This window comes from Lygodium microphyllum, unplaced genomic scaffold (genome assembly GCF_053477565.2).
Source record: "Lygodium microphyllum isolate KBCC unplaced genomic scaffold, Lygodium_microphyllum_v1.1.10 scaffold_42, whole genome shotgun sequence".
NCBI lineage: Eukaryota > Viridiplantae > Streptophyta > Polypodiopsida > Schizaeales > Lygodiaceae > Lygodium > Lygodium microphyllum.
In genome coordinates this window covers 690,681-713,940 of record NW_028229525.1, presented here as the reverse complement: position 1 = coordinate 713,940, position 23,260 = coordinate 690,681, and the positions used below count along the sequence as shown (strand labels likewise).

General features: G+C 38.3%; 1 non-coding gene and 1 pseudogene across 1 annotated transcript; both read right to left on the bottom strand.

Moving 5' to 3' along the window:
* Nucleotides 1-17,151: 17,151 nt before the first annotated feature.
* Nucleotides 17,152-17,225, bottom strand: TRNAM-CAU (transfer RNA methionine (anticodon CAU)). The gene has a single exon. It is a non-coding gene; the product is annotated as a tRNA-Met (tRNA).
* Nucleotides 17,226-19,100: 1,875 nt separating this feature from the next.
* On the bottom strand, nucleotides 19,101-20,792 carry LOC148009005 (18S ribosomal RNA; annotated as a pseudogene).
* Between the last annotated feature and the right edge of the window lie 2,468 nt (nucleotides 20,793-23,260).

Genomic DNA, 23,260 nt, shown 5'->3' with positions numbered 1-23,260 from the left:
TGTAAACGGGGTTAAAAGCAGTAGATAGCTTGGTTCCTATAGGTCGTGGTTAATGAGAATTGATAATCGGCGACTGATAGACTGGAAAGACTGCTATAGCCATTGATACCATCTTGAATTAAAAAGCAATCAACACACAGAGCACTTGCGATAGTGAAAAATTGTTTTGTGTGTATGTAGCGATTGGATAAAAACGTTCAACCGTGGCATAATTGGTTAAGATTCTGTCGGAAGCTGGTGCTTTGGAATATTTTATCGTTGTGGCAGTTATTGTTTTGGACCCTGCTCCTCCGTAATTTCTGGCACTATATTCCGGTTGTGCTATGGGAGAATATTTTAGAGATCATGGAATGTACGCATTAATCATTTACGATGATCTCAGTAAGTAATTAGTGGCATATTGATAAATGTTATTATTGCCACGCTGACCACCAGGTCGTGAGGTTTTCCCTGGAGATGTCTTTTATCCATATTTGCGTTCATCGGAAAGAGCCGCCAAAAGGTTAGACTAGACTGGTGCGGGTAGCTTAATTGCCTTACTTGTCATTGAAACATAAGCTGGAGATGTCTTTGTTCACATTCCTACCAATGTCATTTTTATTACAGATGGACAAACTTTTTTGGAAACTGAACTCTTCTATCGCGGGGTTCGGCTTGTCATTAACGTAGGATTATTTGTTAGTCGCGTTGGGTCTGCTGCTTAGCCGAAAGCGATGAAAGCACTTTGTGGAACCCTGAAATTGGAGCTGGCACAACATCGTGAAGTTGCCGCTTTTGCGTAATTTGGGTCAGACCTTGATCCTGCTACCCAGTATTTGCCATATTGTGGCGCTAGGCCTACCGAGGTGCTTAAATAACCATAATATTCCCCGATTTCTATCGAATGACAAATCGTGGTCATCTTTGCGGCGGTCAATGGGTTTTTGGACTAGATCCCTTTGACATAGATTGCTTAGTATGAGAAAGAGCTCCCCGAAAGAATCGAACCACATATACTTGAGACTATCAAAGAGTAAAAGCAATTAGGTGAAGAAGTACAAAAAGATCTGGCTTACGTCTGCCAAAGAATTGCTACATCAATAAAATAACGAAACCAGCTATCACCTACAGATTTGTTTCCAATTAGTATGCTAGATTGGCAGTATATGCAAAATATGGTTGACCATATTTTCTTTAGCCTTTGATATAAGTCCTATAATGATTCCTTGGGAAACTGAAATATTTGATAATTTCTTTTTCGAGGATAGGGTTGTCTACCTTTTTTCAATTATTAGACCCCATCATTTCTAATAATTGGGTAGAGGCACAAAAACAAAATCTTTCTTTATATACGAGAATACTCTATCTCATAACTAGGCTTACACCTATGAAACTGCGGAGAGTAAATCTAAGCCCGAGGGACCGTAGAATTTTGCGTTATAGATTTAACGTGCAAACTAAATGATTTCAATACTGCACTAATGGTTACACCAAATAACCAACTTAGTGAGAATGTACGTTATCATGCGCCGGGAAACCATTGAAGCCATAGATGGAATGGCCTACTGTTACCACAGTCCTTATTTGTAGCGATGCTGTAGCTCAAGGGAGGACCCCTTCCCATTGCCAAGGAGATCCTTCCACCCACACCAATAGCTTAATAAGGAGAGCACCTGCTGATGGTTAAGAGTTCGAATCTCTTTTGGTGGGCAAAAACACGTAGCAACCGTGACAATCTGAAGCTGATGGCTAATTGCTATGAGAATTCAATTTATTTACATTGTGTAATATAAGACTAGTGGCATGGCATGCTTTATGACTGTCCATATGACTGTTTAAGCTTCTATTTCAATTTGCCATTGTCGTAGCTTATCTAATTCGTAGTTAATCAGGCCATATGATCCCTGCTCGCGGCATTCTTAATTATTCAGTTAGCATAGAAAAGAACTGCCATGAATGCTGCCTGCCAGTGTAAAGCACCAAGGAAAGGGATTCGACGGAAGAGAAAGGAAACGAGATTATTTAAAGCGTTCATTTTCTTATTTTTCTGACACTGAGAGACGAAAGCTAGGGGAGCGAATGGGATTAGATACCCCAGTAGTCCTAGCCGTAAACAATGGATACTAAGCGCTGCGCGTATCGACCCGTGCAGTGCTGTAGCGTTAGCGTTAAGTATCCGGGAGTACTTAAGTGGCTAGGGGTGAATCAGAAAGCTACGACTCTGTTCCTTTATTGAAGTCTGAAGGGCCATAAGAACCTACAGGCGGGAAAAGGAGTCCTCTTTCGCCCCACAAGCGTGCGACCATCGCGAAACAGATCCAGGTCCCAATACACCCAGTGCCAGATAACAGCAAGAAACAACAAGCCAGATAGTATGATAGCTACACCTCGTAACTCCAGATACCTGCATCAGTTACGGTATCTCCGGTAAAGCTTCAACCGCCCCATGACTTCGTTACTCCAATGCGAGTCATAAATGGAATAACAAACATGCCTTGCCGGGAGGAAAGCCCTGAATAGAGGCCTTTTATGATGAAATGTTCCGGCTACAAGTCAGTGGACATGCAGGAAGAATTGCTCAATATGCATTAGCTCTTGAACGTTTATGGCATTGAAGAAGAGAGAAACGCAAATCAAAGAAAAAATGAGATTGTTTAAAGCTAGAACAACAAAATAACCATCCTGGAAAGAAGAATTACCGACTATTATACTAAATTGTCAGTGGATGAGACCGGTTGAGTGATAACGGTCGGGGATGGAACTGCACGTGTTTATGGATTGAACAAAACTTAAGCAGTGGAAACGGTAGAATTTGCCAGTTTAAGGTGTCAAAGGAATGGCTTCGAACCGGGTTCAAATCCTATAAACGAATCATAGTTGTGCTTTGTTTGCTGTTTGGATTCGCCTTACCTGCTTATGCTTTTATAGCACAAGATTTTACCACCCACTTTATACCCATCACCAATATATTGCTGGGTTTATCATGGTAGGGGCCATATTCTTCATTAGGGATTATGATCCGGAACAAAACAAAGACAATGTATTGTCAAGAATGTTGGAGCATAAAGAAGCAATAATATCCCATTTAAGTTGGGCTAGCTTATTTCTAGGTTTCCACACTCTAGGTCTTTACGTACATAACGATGTCATGCTAGCCTTTGGAACTCCAGAAAAACAGATTCTTATTGAGCCCGTTTTTGCATTTGCATTATTGAAAAAGAAATATGGTTACGGATCTTTCTTAACTTTACAAAATACTTTAACCACCAAAGAATATTTGCTGAAAAAATAAAAGCTTTAGATAAAAGCCAATTTAAGCAACAAACTTGCAATTCACTCCAAGATACTAATTCAAATAATAGCTATAAGAAATGCAAACAAAAGAAACCGCATAATCCGGTTAATGATCATGATTGCAGGGACAAAGATAATGGTAAAAAAAAACAACCAGATTAATAAATATATATTATCATAGCACGCTAACTAAAAGGCATTAGCGCATTGATTATGGCTTTCAGCATCGAGGTGCTAAACCTTCCCTAAGATGTTTTGATCAGCTTGTTATCCCACAGAGTCACTCTTATCCTAAGAGTGACGGCTCTTCCACTTGGTTAGCACCGTTAAATCATAGCAGGCCAACTTTCTAACTATTTGACTGATAAGTATTGCAATCAATCTCCCGCACTCTTTGGCTGATTCCTGTCTCTGCATGTTTTCGTTACTTTCTATCTAAAAGGCCTACGCGCCAATCGCTTGCCATCGCTGCATATTGCTTTGCCAGGCCAGACAATGCAGCTGATCGCGAATATGGCTTATCGCATGCCATAGCAAAGACTGGCTATATCGCATTGATTATGTTTGTTTTCTGCGATCATAATATTTTTTATAGGTCTGGAGATCATAACATTTTTTATAGGTCTAGCAAGTGTCATAAAGCAGCAATCCGGCTAATTCATTTTATTTTGGGCAAGCGGGTGCCTTCGTGGTTAAGATTTTAGGGCGTCGAAACGGATTTTGGAACCTATTTACATTTTCTATGAAAGGAACGGTCAACGAGCCCGCCGGTACGGACGCCATTAAGAGGACCCCCAATAATTTATTGGGAACTGTACGAAGTATTTGAAAGACAGGGAAAAAGTACCATTCGGGTAATATTTCCAATGGAGTCGCAAAAGGATTTGCTGGTTCACCAATCATTGATGGTTCCGGAACCGCAAGACCCACAGTACATGCAAACGTCCCTAAAATGACTACTGGAAAAATATATAATGGGTCGAGTCCATTTATTAGCTTTTTCTAGTGCAGAAAACTTGTAATTCCTTACTATCTGGCATAATTGTCTTGTTTCATCCTGAATATGAAGTTAGTTGCAACAGGTTGCTGGAGGCAGCAAAAATAGTACAGGTTGCCAGGCTAAAGGATTGGTTCATTTTTTTTTTCAAGCCAATAAACTTATTTTTAGTGAAACTATTCATAATTCTGCGACTGGAGAGCAACCAACAAAGAAAGATGGAGATCCGGCATTATGGCGCGTGATCCTCCTAACCCTAGATAAAAGGTGGAAAGCGAGGATAAAGTGCTTTAGTTAAGTGTCATTGCTTATGACGTTATTGCTGTAGCCTCAAGGAGGTTTGGCCATTGCTTCAACCTTCCCGAATTCCTGCAGATTCGGGTCGTTTTCCGCCACCGGAACGTCTTGAAATAATTCCCATATGGTGCGGGAGACTCAATTGATCTAGACTCAGAAGCTGGGATTTGACCCTTTCCATCGATCGGTTGGGCCAAAGCATTTACTGGCTTAAAGGCCTAAGAAAGAATTACTAACTGGTATTTGCGCAATTTTTCCCGTTGCTTTTACGGAACCCCCTTCCTGTATGGTCGAACCATCGCCCATCAGTACTTAGCCAACATTATCAGATTCTAAATTCAAAGCGATGCCTACTGTACCATCTTCAGATTCTACCAATTCTCCAGCCATTACTTTGTTCGAACCATGAATGCGGGCTATTCCATCTCCCACTTAAGGTACAGTGCCAGTATTAACAATTTCCATTTCTGGGGATCGGATGGGTCAAAAACAGCTAATTCGTATAAAGCCATTGAACCCGCAATACTGGCCGGAAACGGCGAGCAGACAGTCTTTGATTCATAGCAGTGCAGCTCTTGACGTACGGGGCTTTCCCTTACTTTGTTTCCGGAGTACAGTAGCTAAAGAGTGCAGTATTTGACTATTTATTAGGCATTTCCTTCGACCGGAAAAGTGGCCATTGGTTCACGATACGAATACTGTTCTAGGGATGTCGCTAATAGTTTCTGCTAGACAGAAGTACTGTTTTGAACGGGCTGGCTCAGCAGCAACTCCTGGTACTGTAGCCGTGGGAACGACGGTTCGGTACTCGTTGCTGTGACTGAGCCTAGGGGTTGTCTTTCATAACAATAGCAAGTTCGTAACTGATAGGTGCAAATAGGGTTGTGTTTATACAAGTTCGACAAAAAAGGAAAAGCAATGAATCCTTTGGTTTCCGGTAGATGGAAGATCTGCATGAGCGATACAAGAATTCTTGTATAATAACAATCGATTAATAAGAACCTATTCGGCCAATCCAAACGGGTTGCGCCATAGCAATCTTTGTTGTAAAAAAAAAATTCGCTCTAAACCCATCTGGCCATATTTCTTTTTTTTAATAAAAAGGTCATTTGACATCAATTTTGTAAGATAAGGTGAATATTTTGGTCAAAACTGGCTTTGAATAAAGGTTACGAGAACTGGCTTTAAATAAGGATACAAGAACTGGCTTTGAATAAAGGTTACGAGAACTGGCTTTGAATAAGGATATATTCAATTAATATTATCTAATTGAATATTTTCAGTTTGAGTAGATACTGTATTTGTTTCTATAGACTCAAATAAAAATGGTCTTTCTTGATTACATTATTAACCATTTCTGGAACATCTATATTTTCAATAGATTTACCTCTTGATACACGATCAGATATCCTTAATAAATTTTAAGAAATTATTATCAATTCTTTCTTCTATTTGATATAAATTATTTGTTGTATTTCTTAAATTATTCAAAGAATATCCATAAACATCAGAAACAGACCGCAGAGCTTAAGTAAGTCTTTGCTATACCTAAGTATTTTAAAGAAAAATTGAAAATATGGATCCATTGCTTAGAAATTTGAGAGAATATCAGACATTGAAGAACTCTTTCGACGCTCATCTTAATCATATTATATACCTTACTGAAAACGATAACAGCACGGGAAGGGAAGCTTTGGCGAGACCCTTAAATGAATTACATCAGGTAATATTACCTAATCTAAGAGATTATTTATCCAAGGGTTCCCCTTATGGTGAACCTTTTACTGGATTTGTAAGGAAAGCCAATTTATGCATTCGTAAATACCATGAAATGGGGGATAATTATTATCCGCAGACAGTCAAACAGCTACTGCCTTTATTAAGAGATACCCAACAAACGTCTGATGCTTGCATACAGCAGCTAATCTATATATGGCCTAGCATTTGTAGTACGTTAGAGCCGTCTGTGGTGGCAGAAGAATTGGTTAATTTTTGTTGGGAGTGACAATCTGGCATTGAAACACCGCTGGATCTAAATCTCTCCCCTCCAGACCCGGTTTCCAATGACCAAATTGGTGAGGGGAATGGTTAGGATGGCCCGGCAGGATCATTAGAAAAATCCGATGCCCTTTTTCTTTCTGTTCTGCGCATCGGCAAGCCGGGCTCTGCAGTATTATCGTGGAACAATAGGTTCGCCACCAGTTGCCTGCTTTCAAGGATAATAAAAAGTGTAGGAAATGGCAGCAGGCTGGCCTGGCTAGCAAGGCACGAGATGGAAAATCAACCAGGCTGGCTGCATCGCTCATGCACCTATCTTGTTGGTTTGGAAATGTCTTGAAAAAAGGAGCTTTGTCTCCGAAGTCAAGATTTGTTATTCAGCACCTAAAAAAACAAAGATTATCGGCTGCTGGCTGCCAAGAGTTGGTATAGAAATTGCTATAAACATGGGTGCAGAGCCCTCATCCTGCCATTCTATTTACTTAATTTTCTATCCTTCCTTTTTCCCGACCTCACTTTGTTTTATTGAAAGAAAAAGGGTCAAGAAGTTCTTTTTCATATTGAGCAACCTGTGTTTTTCTTTCTGCGTACGGCCCTGTTTTTAACGGGATTGTCCCCAGATTTGCAATTGAACTGCTTGTTCATGGTTTTTTTTGTTTTGTAGGAAAAACTAGATCAGTATTGAATCCAAATCTATGATATACTAATTTAGCTTGCGACATGGCCTCTTCACCGAGTTTCTGTTGAGTAGCCTGGATCTGCTTTACGGTGGGCGCCCTATTCTTTGCTTTAAAGCCGTAATTTCTGTATTGGTCAAGGGTTTAATTCCATTACAGTTAGGTGTACAGGCAGCGTAGTAACCAAGACAACCGTAAAATAAGGTAGCTGCCAATTGATTAGCATTTAATGGCTTAATCGGGGTTCGGGATGGATTCGGCCGGGGTGAGAACCGGCGTGTTAGCATTAACAATCATGCTCTCATCTTTCAAATCAGTCGTTACGGGGTCAATGAGCTAGCTTGTAGCTATGAGAAGGATTTCCTAAGAACGAGGTTCCGGAGGACCTTAAAGTGGGAACAAGAGCCGGTGGGATCCTGGACTGTTTAAGTGTTGGTTTTCCTGGCGTATTTTTGTTTGGGTTGACGTTAGCCAATCGAGGTTCCTACCGAACTTGACCTGCTTTCATCTCAAGACTCGACCCGCTTTATTTCTCGTTGAAGGCTGAAACACTCGACTGCAACAAAGGGAGAGAAGCTTTCACGACTTCCCACGGTATGGCCATTATTCTTAGAAACAGCTGGTTTCACCGTTATGAGCCAGTTATTGAAAAAGCGTTCTTTTCATTAACTTATTCTGTGTTTAACATTCGAACTAATACACCATATGGACGCATCAAGATGACAACGGATAGAAGACTTTGGGATAGCAATGCAGCGGAAACCACAAAAAAAAGATTTTAAGATAACAATGCAACAAAAACCACAAAGGATAACTAACAAACGAATGGATGCAATAAAATCATGATAAAAAGTTAATTTATGATTCTGCTTTTATGGTATAGAATTAACAACATACTTTTCTAGTTTATGTTTTTGCGGATAAATAAATTTGATCAATTTATACTTTAATGTACTTTTGCTTATCTTACATCATATAGGTTCACTTTTTTTTTAAAAAAAGTGAGCAGTTACACTTCATCCAATTAAGCTAGGCATTAGAAGATCTTCGCTAATTGTTTCTTTACACTATGTAGCTCATATCCGATCAGATACTATTATCTGCTGAATTGGGTGCTCGAGAGAAAAGGGACTTGAACCCTTAACCAATGGTTTTGGAGACCAGTGTTCTACCATGTTAAACTATTCCCCCAACATCCAACCACAAGGACAGCTACAAGATCTTCTGTAACGATTAATTGGTTTAAGACCACTTCACTTAGTAGTTTGAAATTAAGAAACTTATGCTCGCTGTGCAAGCAAATAACTTTATGTTATTTTTGCTACAGGTAATGTTTTCAAAAACAGATGTCCCTAAACGTATATAAATAACCCATTGATTCCATTTTTTATGAGACAGAAAGGAAATGAAGTAGATCCTTTACAAGTTCTATCGACACGGATGATTAATCTATTGCAATAACAAAGAAGAGATAAAATAATAAGGGATTGAATCGTCAATGGATAGGGATATTCTAGTTTCATTCGGCACTTCTCTCAGACCGACCACAAAGGAATCGAATGTGGTTGTTTGCTTTTAGTAGCTTATTTCGGAGTGTTGGGAGGAAGTCTTTAATTTATAACAAAACCCTTTTTGTTTCACTTGGTTTCCATGCGTGCGTATGTGCCATATTTAAGGTATCTGCTGAAATCTCTTTTCTATGCCTCAATTGGTATAAATGGTTTGCGTATCCTTAGCTAATTTACAAAATAAAAAATCTGGCAACTGACGAAAACAACACAATTAATTTTGTAATTGCATCAGGAAATAGTTTTTTTACAATCATATCTTAAGTTTTTATGTTAACAAAAACCAGGCTACTGTAAAAAGATCTAAGCAAGCTAAAAGATGTAAAACGAGAATGGGAACTAAAATAGCTTGGAGAAAATTAAAAGGAGGATAGGAAAAAGTTTCAAGAAACAATAACACATTAACAGAAAAAATAGTAGCTACAGTAAATTAAAAACTAATTGCAACGCCAAAGCCAATAACTTTAAAGTAAGCAGCATCCTTTGCTACTCACTTAGTCCTTAATGTAAACCTCGTTTCATAAAAAACCAAAAATTAAATACATAATAAGGTAATAGTAATAAAACTTACATAAGTGCTTCAGTTAAACCAGAAGCAAAGTGCCCGAAACTAAGCAAACAATCCAGCCATTAAATCAGGGCAATAAGTTCAATAACAGACCTGGCTATTGTGGGATCTTGAATGGCGAAAAAGACCTGTTAACTTCTTTCGCTTTGCTAGGAAAGGATTTGATTCGATTGACAGAACGCTATTTTCTTTTTTTCTTTAAAGCTTGTTCCTATATACTTTCATTAGAATGGTTATCTGACAGTATAGTCAATTATGGCCAATTTTAAGTGCAAGATTTGGCGAAATACAAGGAATGGATGTCTGAGCGATCTTGAAAATCAAGGTATTTGTAAAAAGACCAAAAGTTCAAATCCTTCTCCATTCACAATTATGCTGCATACAAATAAGTTGGCATTCTCATGCAGTTTGTCCTTTACTCCTAAGAGTGCTTTGCGTCGTTTATGAACGAAGTTATCTTTTCTAAAGGCTTACATAGCGTTTTCTTTCTTAATAGGCTAACAAACGAGTCAGTCAAGGAGACTGAGATAGTATTTCAACTTTTCTGGCAGCGCTGGCGCGTGGGACGAGACATTAACTTTTTTTTTGTTTAAAGCGCTGGTCCTATCTAATGAACAAAAGTTTAGGTTCTTATTAGCTATTACTGCATAGATAGCCTGCGGATATGGTGAAATTGGTAGACACGCTAGGTTTAGGTTCTGGTGGCTTTAGTCATGAAGGTTCAAATCCTTCTATCCGTAATGGTTTAAGTCATTAAACTATGTAGATTTATTGAACAAAATCATATGAACTTTCTGAGATGAACGCTCATCTTTGCCTCAATGGCATGTTCTGGTCCTCTACATACCGATGTTAAATCAGTTCAATCCAACAGCAGAAGACAGTAACAAAAATTTACTTGCAGAAAATAAGATCGGCCAGCTAATCAACAAAAGTAATGTCGACAATAATAAGGCTAGCAAAGCTGGTTTTTTACAACGTATATTTGCAAATAAGCAAGAATAAGGCCTAAAAGCTGGTTTTTCCAACGTGTATCCGGGAGCATTACAATCTATCCGTACTCTCGTTTCCACTTATTTACCTTACTTTATCGCCATATAAACATTTTTAATAAAATGGCACAAACACAAAATTTCACGAGGTTGCCTTCGGTTCTAATAATGCAAACCAAACACCATAAAAGCCTTCTGCCTAACTTCTCAACCGGTACATCTACAAGGACAGAACGTGCTTTCAGTGAACTCATGAGGCCTAGGCGTAACTAAAATGTGTTTATAGTAACAGAGAGTGCTTTAAATGCGTTAGCGCTGTTAGAAACGAAACAGAACTTATTTCTGTGGACAAGAGCTAAACACTTTACATAATCGGTGCATTTGTACTTATGACTTTCTGCTTAAATGTTACAATGGCGGGCAATAATTTGAAAACGAGAATTCGGCTTTATTACTAGTCTGTATTTTTCTTGTAATGGAAGCCAAAAAAAAAAGGTTTACCTAAACTTCTAATACTGACAAATCTTATTTACATTCGGATTTTTATTTCTATTTTTTATTAAGCGAAATGAAAGCTAGGCACTTTCGCTTTCAGCAACCCTAGCCAATCTATTTGTCTGACTAAGGCTAGAAGCTTTATATGCACTCAGAGCCCTTTTGAATGAAACACTGTTGCTTTCCGTATCGTTTTTGCCGGCGCAATAAATGCTATTGCATTTTTGCGAACCTTTTACCTCGAAACGAGTCTAAAAATAAGCTTGTCCTTTTCTCTGTCCGCTAGCTCGCCAGCAAACTTTCATGAATATCGGAAATAGAGGAAAAAGGGCAAAGGAATATAAGCGAAATTTACGCGCGAGTTGCTTTTATTTGCCATTTTAATTTTCAGTGTTTTGAGTTCGGGATGAATATCGATGTACGATGAGGAAATATCGGTTGTCGTTCGTCTAGTGGGTTTTGTTCTCTTTTGTTAAAATACTTTAAGCAACTTTGTTAAAACCACTTCCGAGGCAAGAAGCGAAGCCATTTAAACAGATTTGTAGCATTTTCTTACTATTTAGGAAACTTTATGGTTTGAATCCAAGGAATAACATGAACTATTATTGTCTGGCTTGCGTTCAAATACAGAAATGATTGCGCAATCATTTCTAAATGAGATGATAAAACATTGTGCACCGCTATATGAACAAACGGTATATGCTTTGTTGCATTAAAAAATGGAACTTTAGTTGAAAGCACCGGTAGCTATTCAAGAGCATTCCTGCCTTTGAGAATGAGACAAAATAGTAAGTTGTTTTCGCTTTCCAGTGGGTGCAGAATTTGCCAGCTTTCCTGGCCAACCTAGCATAGTTTTTTCCATAGAAAATAAGTAATTTGTTAGCTGACATTTGCTTGCTGTAAAAGAAAAGCAGAATGAAAAAAATCACTCTATTAAACTAATAATAGGCACAACAAAGGAACAGACAAATCATTATGCAAATATATATTTTATAGAAATCAGCTATGGACGAGAATGATCCCTATTTTCTATCGATTGTTGATTTGGGTTATATGGGCGGGGCAGGATCTCTTCAAGTCCTCCCCTTCCCCCTGATGGAGCAAAGAAAAGTCTTAATATGAAACTATCTTATCAGAAAAGGCTATGCTTTCCCTTGATAAGATAAAAACCAATGATAAACTACCCTCGCTCAGATGCGTGCAAATAAGTGAAAATGCGTAGACACATAGATACAGCAAAGAAACGATGGAGGTTCATAGAGCGCCCTTGAACCATTGGCTTGTTTAGAAAGGCACTGCAGCTTGTCTAGCCCCATTTTTTATAGTAACCAATATTTCTAGTTTGATCTTATTTAATATTCTTTTATTCTGGCATATTCATATAGGGATGGAAGAGATTCTAGTAGATTATGTCCACCATGAAGTCACACGGCATTGGATGTTGATTTCTTTAAGAATCTTATTGTTACTCGTCGCAAAGGATTTTTGCCCGTATTTAGTTCTCTATCAATTGATCATACCAAAAAATAGCCCATAAGGGTCACCCCCTTTTTAATTAAGGAAACCCTTCCTTTTTGAGCAAATATTGTGATAGTTTGCCAAATTTGGAAAGCGAAGCGTTTCTGTTTTGTTAAGCAGGTTTAGTGGCTATTTTTCTTTCGTTTAGAAGATGGCGAGGCCAGGCCCATGCCTTTTTAGAAACCTCCCCACCAATAAATAGAAACAAATAAAAATAACCAAACCACGTCCACGAAATGCCAATACCAAGCAGCTGCTTCAAAACCGAAGTGATGTGAGGGGCTAAAATAACCCATATATTGACGAATACTGCATATTATTAAAAAAATGGTCCCTATAATAACATAAAATCCATAAAACCCAGTAGCTAAAAAAAAAGTAAAACCATAAATACCATCGGAAACGGTAAAAAGTGCTTCATAATATTCCATCCCTTAGAACCCAGTAAAAACCAAAGCCAACTAAACAGTAGCTACTAAAGCGTAAATCGCTTCTTACTTTAAACCCACAAGTATAGCGTGATGGGCCCAAGTTACGGCAGCTCCAAAGAACAATAAAATAATAGTGTTTAGAAAAGGAATTCTCCAAGGGTCTAAGACCTCAATCCCTTTAGGAGGCCGAATAGCTCCAATTTCTACCGTGGGCGCTAAGAAGGAATGAAAAAAGGCCCAGAAAAAAGCTAAAAAAAACATAACCTCCGAAGCAATAAACGAAAGAGAGCCATAACGAAGTCCTAATTATACCACTTTGGTGTAATGTCCCTCATAGGTAAATTCACGTACAACATCGCGCCACCATATAAGCATAGTATGCATGATTGATCCCGAACCAGGACTCAAAAATATTCCACCTCCCGTAAATGAATGCATATACATAACCGCACCTGTGGTACTAGCTAAAGCTCCTATTAAACCCAATAAAGGCCATGGACTTGGATCAACCAAATGATAGGGATGTTCTCGAGAAACGCTCATGTTATTTATTTGATGAATTCCTTTTATCACCTCCCGATATCTATGGCAGTTCGTTTTGTCTGGCAAAAACGTATGCTTGGATTATGCGTCTAACGGAACAGAAGCAAACCAATTGCCCTGCTCTGCACCAGGAAGGACAAAAAGAAAAACCTTTGCTTAACTACTGACGACAGCTGCGGATCAAAAAAAAAGCCTTTTCTGTTTTTTATTTCAATGGCAAATCGTGCCGTGCATTCCGATACACTTTTATCAACTAAACAATGATGCAAAAAAAGGCAATTCGCCTTAGGATGATCATAAAAAGCAACTTCTCTATATATCCATGTATATACGGGACGACTAAAAGACATCATAATGGCTTGTCGACATGTTAAGCTCTTACGCTATTGATATTATTGGTTCATGGGAGAATTCGCTTACGTGAACTAAGAAGATTTCATATTACGCCACTCTGGCCGGCTCAATAGCAGGCAAGCCATGTAACCTATCGATTAGGTTAAAAAACTTTACCAACGGATCCGGATAGAATCCCTTTTTTAGCAAACCAAACTATTCGACCACTCGTCTCATGACCTTTTATCCAGATCGGAAAAGACGACAAAACCTAATCTAAATTAGATAGAAAGGGCCCGTTGTTTTTAGGACTTTGAACAGCAAGGTAAGAAATTTTCCAAATAAAGTAATATTATATAAACGATTAAACCTCGTAATACTGTCATTGCCATATTTTCAACTGTAAACTGGTCTTCAAAGAGACTCAGCTGCTTTCAAGTTATTATAAAGGAATTAGATAGTTAACCTTTATTCCCGGCTCTTCCGTTCACATAGTGAACGGGGCGATAAGAGCTCGCTTTTAGAGCGGATGATCTATTTTGCATTACAATTTTTACATAAATAACGAAATAAAAAGAGCTTCCTTACGCTTACCCTAAGTATACTTCGTTCCTATTATGAAAATGCATCGTGTTAAGATTCGCCATCAAAAACTAATTACAATCATATCTTGGAAGTCCCTAAACCACATGAAATTACTGTAATCTCAAAGGCATCTCCTAATTCAATCGGGAATGTTGAATCAGCAATAGAGAACTTTTGTGGTTAAAAACGCGTAAATACACGGAATGAGAACAAATCTGGAAGATCTTTCCCGACTCAAGAGTCGACATATGTTACTTATTTGACGCGAAGCGTCTTACGGGGGCGCATTATGTATAAATTTTTTGAAAAACTTGCTATGATGATCTCTACTCATTATCCCGTCAAAGTATAGAGAAATTGGATAGAATTTCACTCTTCAATCGCCACCACTCTTTTGTCAAAGGAACCTTCATAATTGAAAGAGAATTTCGAGACTTTCGCGCATTTTTGAGAGTCCAAAGTGACTTTCGTTACTTCAGCCAACACAGGAGGGGAGACTTTTCTTTTACGGAGCGGCTTTAAAAAGGGTACAAAATGGAATGTAAAATGCAAAGAACCAAACACAATAAATAGAATAAAGGTGTAAATATGACTTTTTTTCCAATGCATTTTTTAGGGCTTTCGGGTATGCCCCGTCGCATTCCCGATTATCCAGATGCTTACGGCGAATGGAATGCTTTAAGTAGTTTTGGCTTTTATGTCTTTGTATTGGGGATCTTTCGTCTTTTTGTAGTTGTTCTTAAAACTCTGAGTAGCGAAGACAAGTGTGCTTCGAGTCCTCGGGCTGGTGAATAAGATTCAACCACACTGGAATGGATGATATAAAGTCCTCCGGCTTTTCATACTTTTGGAGAACTTTCGGCTATAAAGGAAACCAGTCCTGAACAACCGCCATCACCAAATGGAACATGCCCGGATGGCTTGCCATTTGCGGTTATGCAAATCAATTTGGCGTTCGATTGTGTATCCTTATCGCATCGGGTCTTCCCCAAGTAATGATAAGCTTGGTGCTACTACGTGATTGCCAAATCTTTAGGGTCAAATTTGACATAAGAACAAACCGTCATTAATATATGATAATAAAAATAAACGAAAAAACCATGCTACTTTTTGACGTCTTTGCGGGCTTGAGTTTAGTTTTTACTATTATGGTCATATGTGCTAGAAACTCTGTCCATTCCGTTTCCCTTCTCATCCTCGTTTCTTGCAACACTTCTGGTTCACTACTTTTGTCAGGTCTTGAGTTCTTTGCTATGATCTTTTCAATAGTTTATATAGGTGCTATTGCCGTATTATTTTTATTTGTAGTGATGATGTTAGACATTAAAATAGCGGAAATTCATGAAAATATATTGCGCTATTTACCGGTAGGTGGTACTATTGGATTAATTTCTCGGTTAGAAATCTTTGTCATTCTAGATAATGATTACATCCCAGTATTATCTAGCCATTCAAATACAATCTATCCAAGATATACAGTGTATGCTGAAAAGATATAAGGCTGGACAAATTTGCAAGCATTGGGCAATTTACTTTATACCAATTATCTGGTCCCGTTTCCAGTGTCTAGTCTTATTTTGTTAGTAGCCATGATTGGAGCTATAATATCAACTATGCATAGAACTACGAAGGTTAAAAGACAGGATGTGTTCCAACAGAATGCTATAGATTTCTGAGAAACTATCCACAAAATACGCTGAAACAAGCAAATATAAGGCATTGTTGTTAAAGCTTCTATTGAAGGGGCAGGCTTTGCCTCCCCGCGGGACTGTATGCATATAAACCAAAGAATTTAATGAATAACATGAATTCTCTTTCTTGCTGTCAGAAATTAATTAATATTTTAGAAATATATAATTCTATCAAAATATATGATAAAGAATGGTCAGATGTTATTCATAATGCTTTTTGTCTTTTTCTTAACTATGAGAATATCATGGCTACTGGCCAACATTATCAAGGGATTAGAGAATGGCTTCAGTTGGCAAATGATCTAATAGTTAAGAAATTTGGCAATCGGAAATATTATAGAAGTAACTGCAGAAGATAAAAATAAAGCTAAAATCTTTGTTGATTGAAATGGTTTAGCTAGTCGGGTTCTCATGGATTCTGAATCTATTGAAAAGAGTTTACAAGTTGGTCATGTTATCAACCCGTCCCGAAATATCTTCTACGCGAATACAATTCTATTTATCAAAACACAACAGATTTATATGCAAAAATAGAGAAAATACCTATAGATATAATTCTCCTTGAGAATAATGAGTTAGGAATAGGAATTCGTCAAAACTTAACGGATATAAATACTTCACTCAGAGATTTAAGGGATTCTATTATACTTCATCTATATCGTGGATGACAGGTTTTTTCTAATTTTTGTAGTCGTGTCTGTTTGCTGTTCGTAGTGGCATATTTGCAACTTGTTTATTTTTTTATGTGATAACGGAGTTAACCCTTTGGGGTGGATAATTGACTTTATTTTACCTTTATTGTTTGTAGTTTTTTTGTATGAAATCCTTATTGGCCAGGCAAATCGGATGGTTTTGCTAACTAAAACCAATACCTTAACTTATAGACAAATATGCATTAACCCTTTAGCTTCTACATTTCTAAGAAATAAAGCCAATAATATGGCAAAACGAAACCTCTTAACTTTCATGCCTAAAGGAATTGCGGAAAGGGACAAATTACACTTTTGGTAAATGATAACCCTTTGAAACAAATAATAGTCGTACAGAGCTGAAGTAAAAGGATTCGAACCTTTGCTTGTTGGTATCAAAAACCAATGCCTTACCACTTGGCGATACTCCATAGAAAGGTAACCCAAAAAAAAAGGCAAGGCCAGAGACGAAAAAATTGAGCTTCCATCACAAATATGGGCTTAGCAGGATTCGAACCTACAATATTGCCGTTATGAGCGGCACGTTTTAACCATTCAAACTATAAGCCCATAGCGCACTATCAATTCGATCAATTTGTCACAAGCAATGGAACGAACTTAAAGTCCTTTTCATAAACCAACTTCATAACCTATTTGGCTAGCTTTAATCATTAATACATGCTTTGTTGAGTAATCTTAGATAATAATATCAATGGTTTGTCTGCCATTCCTATAGCAGTTTAGGTAGCTTAGTTGGTTAGAGCAAAAGACTGAAAATCTTTAAGTAAGTGATTCGAGTCCGCTCCTAAGCGACTATGACCACTGAAATTAGATTCAACGCTAATGATACGCTAGACACAACCAGAACTTCAAATTATGGAACCAAAGTGACAAGACAGTATCTTTAACCATACCGACTTTAAGTTACTAATATGGCAACCAATAAATGGTTAAGATATGGAGCAGAGCCTAATTGTTTCTGTCATCATATGCTTTTATGTTCAAGCCAGTGGTTTCAACCGGGAAAGTGATTATTGGTCTCTTACGTGATTTAATAGAAATACTATTTGCTTGCCTGCTTAAAGGTCGCTAATAGCTTTTATGAAACAAAAGTATTGTTTCAAATAAGCTAGCTCAACAACAACTCCGCTATACTATAGCCATAAAAGTAATAATCCAGTATCCGTTGCTGTGACCAAGCTTAATATCTTTTAAGCCTATAAGCTCATAACTAATAAATGTCAATAAAGTTACATCGAAAAGGCCAACGCTAAGGAACTTCATTTCAATGTTAACAAACAATAAGGTTAAGAACCTTTTGTACACAGCTCGAAGCTATAATGGGGTTACATCCTAAACAATGCTCTGTTTAATCAGCTGTCTAAATAAAGGCCCTAATCAACCGCTATCCTTTTATATACAGAAATAAAATATCGAAATGGCATACCCTATGTAATGCGAAATGACAAAACTTTTGGCTACGTTAGGACGGCATGTTTTCACCCGATCTATCTTTTATAGTCTAAATCATTGGTTTCTCTTATGCGTAGATCAGCTTTAAGGAATATCCGAAACGATCGTAACGGAAAGTAACGCTCTTTTTTTTACACACACAGGAGTATCCCTTATTCATATCATTTCAACTTACTCTCTTTCACTTATCGGTCTGAATCTGGGTTAGGGAGTGCTTTTAAGGCCATAACGCCTTTTTCGTATCGCTTCCATATACGTGATTTTGACATACTTTTTTGTTTCCCTTACCTAGTTATTTGAAAACTAATTTACCGAGCATGTGTAATAATAAGAGACAACAAATTCGTCAAAGCAAATACCCTTTTTTTCAAGTACGTAATAGTGGCTCCCCTTTGAGTTAGAGACCCTATTTCTACCACTTAACAGGTACCGTCTAGGTTTCACATTTTGGGAATGTTACGAGGTTTTCTTTGAGAGAAAATTTTAAGCTGCTTTGTTTCCTCTCAATTTGCCCCACGGTTACATGGAGGCAACCCATGGATAACTACAATGGGGGCAATTTTATTATAGCCTTATATGAAACTTACTATCGGAGATTCCTTATTTTATATAGTCATGCATGGATTAAGCAACTAGCCAATACTTTTTTTTTCAGTGCCAGGATCCTAATTTCGCAGATGGCAGATCGTTTAACCATATGACATAGCCACATTATGTACATACTATAAAGCTCGTAGGCTAGCTTTCAGCCAACCCATTTGCGTAATGTGGGCTTTTTAAAAACTTATTTCTAGCAGGACTATCCGGATCTCCTTGGCAAGGTTCCTTCCTTGAGCTACAAACAATGGCCACAATGATTTCATCAAAAATGCCCTTTAGCTACTAGTAAAATATCATTAAAATAACAGATAAAAAATAGGCTAATTAACGCATATATGAGATTTTTAGCTTGTATCTTCATCTTTCTGGAAGAATCCATCCAGCCACAGGTTCCCCTACGACTACCATGTTACGACTTCACCTCAGTTACTGACCCAACCATAATATGTAGCGGAAACACCTTTAAAACTAAAGTGAATTACACTTAACGGAAGCATAATGCACTTTACTAATAAGTGATCCCTGCTCAATGCTTCAGGCGGAGCCAATTCCCAGGGTGTGACGGGCGGTGTGTACGGGGCTCGGGTACATATTCACCGCGGCATGCTGATCCGCGATTACTAGCGATTCCAACTTCATGTCCTCGAGTTGCAGAGAACAATCCGAACTTAGACAATCTTTACGGATTCGCTCCACCTTACGGCCTTGCTTCCCATTGTAATTGCCATTGTAGCACGTGTGTAGCCCAGCTCATAAGGGCCATGCGGACTTGACGTTATCCCCATCTTCCTCCATAGTAAAACTACGGGCAGTTTTTCATGAGTGCAACACCCAATAAAAAGAATACCGTCGATCTCAAGCAACCATTGAGCTGTACGGCTGCTGATGAAAGACGGCATGGATCCTTTGTAAACAGCATGTCTTAGCAACATGAAACAAGGGTTTCGCTCGTTATAGGAGTTAACCAAAAACGTCTCACGACACGAGCTGACGACAGCCATGCAGCACCTGTACGAATTTTTATCTTATCCCGTTAAGAACAAGTACACTAGTTCATATGTCAAATGTGCATACGCCAAGTGTTTCTATGTCAAGAGCTGGTAAGGTTTTGCGCGTTGTATCGAATTAAACCACATGCTCCACCGCTTGTACAAGCCCCCGTCAATTCCTTTGAGTTTCAGTCTTGCGACCGTATTCCCCAGGCGGAGTGTTTAACGCGTTAGCTGAGCTTCCGATCCGCAGACCAAAAACGAACACTCATCGTTTACGGCATGGACTACCGGGGTATCTAATCCCGTTTGCTCCCCAAGCTTTCGCACCTTAGCGTCAGTAGAGACCCAAAGAGCTGCCTTCGCTACTTCGGCGTTCCTTCGTGTATCTCCAGATTCTATCCCTACGCACGAAATTTCACTCTTCTCTATCTCACTCAAGTAAATTGGTTTCGTAAGCATTCCGCCAGTTGGGCTGGCGTCTTTAACCTTCGACCTAACTTACCGCCTACGTGCCCTTTACGCCCAGTCATTCCGAATAACACTTGCCCCCCCCGTCTTACCGCGGCTGCTGGCACGGAGTTAGCCGGGGCTTCTTCTTTAAGTTTTGTCACCATCGCACACTTGACGAAAGGGTTTTACAAGCGGTATTGCCATTCCTCGCGTTTGCGACGTTCTTCACTCACCCACGCGATATTGCTGGATCAAGCTTTCGCCCATTGTCCAAGATTCCCCACTGCTGCCTCCCGGCGGAGTCTGGGCCGTATCTCAGTCCCAGTGTGGCTGGTCATCCGAAAAGATCAGCTAAGCATCGTAGGCTTGGTTGGCCTTTACCCAACCAACTACCTAATACTACGTAGGCTCATCAAACAGCGCTTTATTATCTTCTCGCATAGCTTTATTGCTTGCGTTGCTTCGGGATCTAGCCCGAACTGTTTGGCAGATTCCTGCGCGTTACGCACCCGTTTGCTACTTTTTTTTCAATTATTCCATAAAACTGGAACAGAAATGACATCCAACTTACATGTGTTAAGCATATCGCTAGCGTTCATTCTGGGCCAGGATCAAGCCCAATTTTTTAGTGAATTTCTGCCATATGAGGCAGGTTGATGATGATTTCTTAGTAAGTTATTAGCTTTTACTAACAACCGTAAGCGGAACGGCCACTGGCAAGGCGAATCATCTTACATTCCGGATACCAAAGATTGTTATTATACAAGAATTCTTGTATCGCTCATGCAGATCTTCCATCTACCGGAAACCAAAGGATTCATTGCAGGAGAGTAAAGTATGGCTGAAAATAGAAGGAATTGACGAGAAGCTAACGCTTTAGGTAAGTACGATAGTCATTACAACTGTTTTTATTGGTTTTTTAGTGGCTTTTCTCCTTATTGGTTTTTGATATAGTCTCCTGAACTAGTGCTTTCCTCGGAACCAATGCATTTAAAAAACGATGTATTTACTTTCAAATAAGATTGACTATATGAAAGACATATTTGATATGATTTTATCATTGCCAGAACCTATGCATTTACCATAGATAATATATTTACTGAAACCAGAACCCATGCATTTATCAAAAACATAGCCAATGCATTTACCGAAACCATAACCAATGTATTTGTCCCATTTAACTCTTATAAACAGTTTAATTAGAAACATCTTTTTTTATTAAGAAAGAAATATGGTACAATGCATTTACCGAAACCATAACCAATGCATTGGATCTTCTTCTTTTTCTTTAAAAACAAATGTCCTTTGGTTCTTTCTTATCCCTTTTTCACATTGTTATACATATCCATCAACAGCTTATTAGTAAGTATTATGAGATAGAGAAACAGTCCATCAACACGTTGAACATTATGAAACAGTCCATTAACTTATTTATTGGTAAGATATAGAAACAGTCCATCAACATATAGACCATCATAGCCAGGATCAATTTCAATTTTTTTTGATTTTTCGATGAAGAGGTTTAGTTTGTCGAAATAGAATCTTTGCCTGGGGAGGTTAGCTTACTCCCCGTGCTTACAAAATGGAAAATTGAATAAATTTCGAAAAAGTCAAAAAAACCGCAACTAATAACATCACGATTCCAAAAATATAAACTTAAGACAGATCTAAAATAAATCCGAAATCTTACCATAAATGACAAACCCCATTACTCATATAATAAGACAAAGCTAAAAAAATGAAATTTACTAGGCCTAAGATAAACCAATGGAAATGCTTTAAGAGAAATGATTCATGATTTATTTGAAGCTGCCACGGGTATGCGAATGATGCACAATTATTTTCGCATCGGAGGGGTAGCCGCAGATTTACCCTACGGGTGGGTAGACAAATGCTTAGAATTTTGTCACTATTGCCTACCAAAAATTAACGAATACGAACGACTCATTACGAATAACCCAATCTTTCTTAGACGGGTCGAAGGAATCGGTTTCATCGCAAGAGAAGAGGCTATCAATTGGGGATTATCAGGTCCAATGCTACGAGGTTCGGGAATTCAATGGGATCTAAGAAAAGTGGATCATTACGAATGCTACGACGAATCGGACTGGAAAATCCAATTTCAAACAGAAGGAGATTCTTTGGCTCGTTACCGAGTACGGATCGGAGAAATGAAGGAATCTATAAAAATTATTGATTAGTGAGGAATACCATAAAAATCTATTTGCTAATAAATTCAACTGAGTATAAATTCAGAGTATGAATACAATGGATACCTAAATATGGATTGAGTAACAAAAATGAAAATATCAAGAATTCTTTATCGACACGATGCACACTGATACAGAAAAAATATTTGCTTATATTTCTTTGTTCATGCTTTTCTTCACTACTTTGTCTGAATGGGTCTATTCAATTGGCAAATCTAAAAAGCTTGAAAGAAATTTCAGTCATAAGAGCATGGTAATCGCTTTTGCGTGCACAACTGCCCTTATGATTACTCGTTGGATAGATTCTAAACACCTGCCACTAAGTAACTTATATGAATCACTTATCTTCATTTCATGGAGTTCTTCCTTAATTTATTTCATTCTTGCTCTTAAAGATCGGGATGGTTGGTCAAGCACAGTTACAGCATCGGGTGCCACATTGATCCATGGATTTGCAACTTCAGGTCTTCCCGGGGGGATGGAACGACAGACACGGTTGATACCCGCCTTGCAGTCGCACTGGTTAGTAATGCATGTGAGTATGATGTCATTGAATTACGCAACCCTGTTACGTGGATCTTTGCTAGCAGTGTCTCTATCAATTATTTATTCCAGTTCCAAAAAAGAATGTTCCGTACTTGCTTTCAACCGCAATACTATTCATTTGATATCCACTTGGTGTATAGCCCAGGATTTTTTCAAACCAATAGGAACAAAAAATGATGCTGTAAAAGAATCTTTTTTTCAATTATTTCTAAACCTAGGTAAGTACCAGTTGGTTAATCGGATGGACCAATGGATCTACCAAATGATTAGTTTAGGATTTTCTCTTTTAACTATTGGTATTCTGTCCGGGGCAGTGTGGGCTAACGAGGCATGG